Source organism: Arachis ipaensis, chromosome B06, assembly GCF_000816755.2.
Source record: "Arachis ipaensis cultivar K30076 chromosome B06, Araip1.1, whole genome shotgun sequence".
Classification (NCBI taxonomy): domain Eukaryota; kingdom Viridiplantae; phylum Streptophyta; class Magnoliopsida; order Fabales; family Fabaceae; genus Arachis; species Arachis ipaensis.
The window spans coordinates 73,695,690-73,702,470 of record NC_029790.2 but is presented as its reverse complement, the minus strand read 5'-3'; positions in this window follow the sequence as shown (position 1 = coordinate 73,702,470).

The window sequence follows — 6,781 nt, the reverse complement described above, 5'->3', positions numbered from 1 at the left end:
TATTATGGTCAATATTTAAAATAAAAAAATATTCGTAATTTTTAAAAATAAAAATATTTGAAATTTAAATACAACCATTCAAAATCTCCAAAAATATATATTTATCAGACGAATGTTAGTGCACTCCAGAAAAAGTAAGGAGTGTGTTAAGTCTAAGTAGGTTTACAAATGATGACAAACATTTCTTTGGGTTGAAAGCCCAATGCTGTTTAATGGGTGTTTTAATTGTTGCCGGCCCCAATTATTCAAGTTCATGCTGCACCAGCCCAAACCAGCATAAGCTTCAGCAAATCAACATGCTAAAGCTACAACACTTAGTGCTCATGTGCTCTTTAGTGCTCCAAGAGTAAAAAACAAGCCCAATGCTTCTCAAAGCACCGTTCAGCAAATTAAATGGCTATGTATTTGCTAAATGTCATAAGAGGACAGCTGGATCATGCAAGGATAGGTGTAGTTTTGTGAAAGCAAAAAAGATACAAGGACATCTCCACTCTCTTAGCAGAGCAATATTCGGTTAGTGGGTGAGCAAAACACAAAAGCAGTAGCAGCAGGAAAATGAAGCAAAATGAAAAAGCAGAGCATGCTAAGGAAGAAAGAAAAATAAAGGACAGCAGAGGTAGTGGTCGAGCTCCTCTGATAGCAGAGGTAGTGGAGCATGATGAAGAAAGGACTGCATGCCAGCAGTGATAGCTCCAACGAGCAGCTGGTACAAGGAAATGGAAGAGGCAAAAATGAAGGCAAGCTGAAGACATATAAGAAGGCTCACTCCATCATTTCAAAGTAAGAAAAAGAGATTACACACTCAGAGCACCATCTCAAATATTGAGCTGGAATCTTTTTCTTCTTCTCAAGCTTAATTTCTGATCTTTTTGTTATAGCTATCTTGTATCATTTTCTGTATTGAGAAAAGGCTAATCTTGTGAGGTTGAAAAACCAAGAGAGAAAAGGCAAGAGTGATGCAAAAGAGCCACTTAATTCTGATGTAATTTGGTTTTTGAACTAGGATTAGTTCCCCTTGCCTAGTTGGGTTAGCACTGGGTGAAGTCTGAATCTGTTAAATTTTCCTTCCTAGTTGGGATAGCACTATGGGAAGCTAAGCTTTGGTGAAGAAAGCTTAGGGTAGATACTAGTTGAATTAGAGAGTAATTCAATAGTATTGGTGAATGTAATCTGTGAATTATAGTGAAAATTCCACCATGGTTTGTGGTGGAGACTGGACGTAGGATTCATAGCACAAAGAATCCGATACAAGATACATGCTGGCCTATTTCTCTTCTTCCCTACTCTTTACTTATTCTGCACATGAGATAAAATGAAATAATCTCCTGCAACTTGAGCTTCTGCTGAAACAGAGTTTGAAACTATAAGTTTTAAGCCAACTTGATTCAACTCCCCCTTCTCAAGTTCAACTAGAACCTTCAATTGGTATCAGGAGCAAGGTCTCAAGGAGTCAAGCTTCACAGCTTGGAGTAAAGATCCATGGCCAACAACATGAATCCCAACATTGTGGCTTTCACTCTCACTGAAGGGCAGTCTAATAATAGACCTCCCTATTTCAATGGCAGCAACTATTCCTACTGGAAAGAAAGAATGAGGATCTTTGTGCAGTCAATCGACTACAACATCTGGAAGATCATTCTCAATGGACCTGACGTTCCCACTAAACAAAATACTGATGGAGAAGTTGTGGCAAAAGAAGACAGCGAGTGGACAGATGAAGAAAAGAAGAAGGTTGAACTCAACGTCAAGGCAATCAACCTGATGCATTGTGCAATCAGTTTTGAAGAATTTAGAAAAGTGTCAAGGTGCAAAATGGCTAAAGAAATATGGGACAAGCTCAGACTCACCCCTGAAGGCACTAAGCAAGTGAGGGAGACCAGAATTGACATGCTAATGAAGGAGTATGAAATGTTCAGCATGAAGGAGGATGAGAGCATCGATCAAATGTTCAAAAGGTTTTCAATAATCATCAACAATCTGGATGCCATGGGAAGAAACTATTCTGAAGAAACTTTAGTGAGGAAGATCCTGAGAAGTCTTACTAAGAAATGGGAAGTAAAAAGCACAGCCATCTCTGAAAGGAATGATTTGATCAAAATCACCTATGATGAGCTAAGAGGCAAGCTATTGGCCTATGAAACCACTCATATGCCTCAAGACAAAGATGACAAAAAGAAAAGTATAGCACTAAAATCAAGAATGACAGCCAAAGAGGAAGAATCTGATGACAGTTTCTCAAATGAAGAAATTGTGCTCTTTGCAAGAAAAATGAGAAGACTACTGAGATACAAAAGCAAAGACAAAGGAAGCACTTCATCCAAAGACTTCAAGAAAGATCAAGTCAAGTTCACATGCCACCACTGCAAGGAATCCGGTCACTTCAAGTCAGATTGCCCTCAACTTAAGAAAGGCGAAAAGTCCAAGAAAGACAAAAAGGTGATGATGGAAACATGGGAGGACTTGGAGAACGACGCCAGCTCAGAGAGCTCAGATTAAGAAGCTCAATTATGTCTGATGGCAGATCATGATGATGAAGATGAGGTAGATTTCTCTGACTTATCTATTGATGAACTGCACTACATTATCAAAAATATTTCTGTAAACTCTAAGAAACTCTTGGATAAGTATGCAAAATGTAAGAAAGAAAATGAGGCATTGAGGACAGAAAATGATCTTCTTTTGAAAAAGGTTAAGGCTACCGAAACTGGTAATGAATTTTTTTTAAAAAAAGAAAGTAGTGCTTTGCAAGCTGAATTAGAGAAATTCAAACTCAAGCATAAAGTTACTGCTTCCACTGATTTGATTTTTGAAAACAAAAAGCTGAATGAACAAATTAAAAATTTGAATGAAGACTTAGCAAAGTTTGTTCAAGGTTTTCAAAATCTGAACAAACTTGCTTGTTAAAGATTTGGGTCTGAAAAATCTGGACTTGGATTCAAAGAGGAAAATAAGGCTGTTTTCATACAAAACATTCAAAAATCTGAAGCCTCCTCTTCCAAGCTTTTCAAACCAAAAGGATTCAGCAAACCTCAGAAATCAGTAGGCAAGAATCATTGCTACAAGTGCAATAGAAATGGTCATGATCCTCCTCAATGTTTCATCTTTCTTAAGTCTTTTGGTAATGATAGTAAATTATATAAAGTTGTTCATGATTTTAATGCTCCTGGGCAACCAAGAAGATTTCACATCAAAGGATCTAAATGGATTTGGATACCTAAGGTTAGTTGAAGAACATGCAGGTTTGCCTTACATCCAAGAAAAAAATGGACATGTGGTATCTTGATAGTGGATGTTCAAGGCATATGACCGGAAGGGATACTTTCTTCATTAAACTCAACAAGTATGATGGAGGATTTGTCACTTTCGGAGATAATGGTAAAGGTAAAATAATTGCCATTGGTAAGGTTGGCAAAGATTTTTCTACTTGCATAGATAGTGTCTTTTTAGTTGATGGGTTGAAGCATAATCTATTGAGCATAAGTCAATTGTGTGACCTTGGATATGCTGTAACCTTTAGGAAATCTGATTGTAGAGTCATTAATGAGAAAATAGGGGCTGTTTTGTTAAGAAGTGACAATGTTTATGGTCTCACACTAGATGATCTTAAAGTTCAAAATGTAACTTGTTTCTCTTCAATAGAATCTGAAAAATGGATGTGGCATAAGAGATTAGGACATGCTTGCATGCTCCAAATCTCTAAGCTTGTAAAGAAAGGCTTAATAAGAGGTCTTCCTAATATAAAATTTGATAAGGACATCATTTATGATGCTTGTCAAATGGGTAAACAAATAAAAACCTCCTTCAAACCCAAGGAAGACGTCTCAACTAAAAAATCATTGGAGTTGTTGCATCTTGATTTGTTTGGACCAACTAGGACTCAAAGTCTTGGAGGAAAAAGCTATGGCATGGTAATTGTGGATGACTATACTAGGTTTGGTTGGGTGTTCTTTCTAGCTCATAAACATGAAGCATTTTCTGTTTTTGAAAAATTCATCAAAAAGGTTCAAAATGAAAAAGGTTTAAGAATTGTTTCAATTAGAAGTGACCATGGCAAAGAATTTAAAAATCAATATTTTGAATCTTTTTGTGATGAATTGGGCATATCACATAACTTCTCTTGTCCTAAAACACCTCAACAAAATGGTGTTATAGAAAGAAGAAATAGAAGTTTACAAGAAATGGCTAGAGCTATGTTATGTGAATATGAAATTCCCAAGTTCTTATGGGTTGAAGCTGTGAATACAACTTGCTATGTTTTAAATAGAACCATCATTAGGAAGTTTTTGAAGAAAATCCCATATGAACTTTGGAAAGGGCATCTTCCCAATCTTAGTTACTTTCATGTATTTAGCTGCAAGTGTTTCATACTGAATATCAAAGAAAATTTAGAAAAATTTGATCCTAAAATACATGAAGGCATTTTTCTAGGTTATTCCACTCATAGCAAGGCATATAGAGTTTATAACAAGAACTCCAAAACTGTTGAGGAGACCATGCATATCACATTCTATGAGTATAACAATGTTCCTAGTGTTTGCTTGATGATAGTCCATGTTTTGAAGCTGAATTACCCAAGAATACTGAACCATTTCCTCAAAATCCAAGTTCTCATGAAGTTGCACCTGTTAGCAGCAAAAATTTCAATTCTGCAGGAGACAATTTGGAATTATCTCCTGTCGCAGCTGATAATATTGATGCAGAGGCCATTGCTGATCAAGAGGAACCTGAATCCTCATCTCAAACCAGAAGGCCTAGGGAATGGAAGTTTCTGAAAAACTATCTAGAGAAATTCATAATTAGTGATCCCTCCAAAGGAATATCAACTAGATCATCTTTGAAAAGAGCTGAATCCAATAATCTAGCTCTGATATCAAAGATTGAGCCTCAAAACATTCAAGAAGAACTTGCTGATCCATCTTGGGTGTTAGCTATGGAGGAGGAATTGCAGCAGTTTGAGAAAAATCAGGTCTGGACATTAGTGCCTCACTCAAAAGGAAAGAAAGTCACTGGCACTAAATGGATTTTCAAAAACAAATTGGGTGAAGATGGAACCATTGTCTACAACAAAGCTAGATTAGTTGCTCAAGGATATGATCAAGAGGAATGGATTGATTTCGATGAATCCTTTGCACTTGTAGCTCGAATGGAAGCAATCAGATTGCTCCTTGCTTATGCAGCTCACTGTGACTTCAAGCTATTCCAAATGGATGTAAAGTGTGGTTTCCTCAATAGCATAATAGATAGAGAGGTTTATATGGCTCAACCACCTGGGTTTGAAAACAAAACTTTTCCTAACCATGTTTTCAAACTAGCTAAAGCCTTATATGGTTTAAGACAAGCTCCTAAAGCTTGGTATGATAGGCTTAGCTCATTTTTATTGAAAAACAAATTTCAAAGAGGAGCTACTGACACCACTTTATTTATTAAGAACTATAATGATCATTTTATTCTTGTGCAAGTTTATGTTGATGATATTATCTTTGGTTCGGCTAATGAGGATTTGTGTGCAGATTTTGCTAAGCTTATGACAAATGAATTTGATATGAGCATGATGGGAGAGCTCAATTTCTTTCTAGGCTTGCAAATAAAGCAAACTGTAGAAGGCATATTCATTCATAAAGAAAAATATGCAAAGGAACTTGTCAAGAAGTTTAGGCTGGAATGTGCCAAGCCAATGGGAACCCCCATTCATCCAAATATCAAGCTTGACAAAGATGAACATGCCAGAGATGTTGATGAGACACGCTATAGAGGGATGATTGGTTCCTTGATGTATCTAACCTCCTCAAGCCTGATATCATCCAAAGTGTTGGAGTGTGCTCAAGGTTTCAATCAAAGCCTAAGGAATCCCATCTCTCAGCTGTCAAGAGGATCATCCGATATGTGCTTGGTACCACTGATTATGGTTTATGGTTTCCTAAGACTGATTCATTTCAAGTAGTGAGTTTCTGTGATGTAGATTTTACTGGGGACAGAATTGATAGAAGAAGAACTAGTGGCATGTGTTGCTTTCTTGGGAAATCACTCATTGTATGGTCAAGCAAGAAGCAGGCTACATTGGCACTTTCAACAGTCGAAGCTGAGTATATTGCAGCCTCCTCTTGTTGTTCTCAATTATTATGGCTGAAAACTCAATTAGCTGACTATAAGCTGAATGTTTCTAATATTTCATTGTTTTGTGACAACATGAGTGCTATAAATATTTCCAAAAACCCTGTTTTGCACTCAAGAACAAAACACATTGAAGTTCGATTTTATTCTATAAGAGAACATGTGCAAAATGGAAACTTAGATATTCAGTTTGTTAATTCTAAAAGTCAGTTGGCTGATAGTTTCACCAAACCCTTGATAGAAGAGAGGTTCTGCAAACTAAGGACTGAACTGGGCATTCTTGCTTCATCTTTGTTCTCTTAACGATTCTGATGTTGAGATTTTTGTGTTTTGTCTCATAAATCGCGATGAAATTTTTTTGCAGATGATGAGTAAACTTTATTAATTCACTATGAAGCTGACTGGATTCATACCTAACCACAATGAATGATGGACCTCACGTGCTGGAGCAGTTGATGAAATATGGGCTTTCTTTACTGAAACCATTGGGCCCATTTCATTATTGCTTTCTCGATATTTTGACAACTGCATTTCACTTTAATTGGGCTCCTTCAATTTTTCATGGGTTTTAAAATTTTTTTCTTTCGCTTGCTTTTTCTATTTTCTTTAGGCATCATTTAATTTTTTTTTGGTTTTTTCTCTCTCCTTCTTTTAACGTACGAAGGTTACA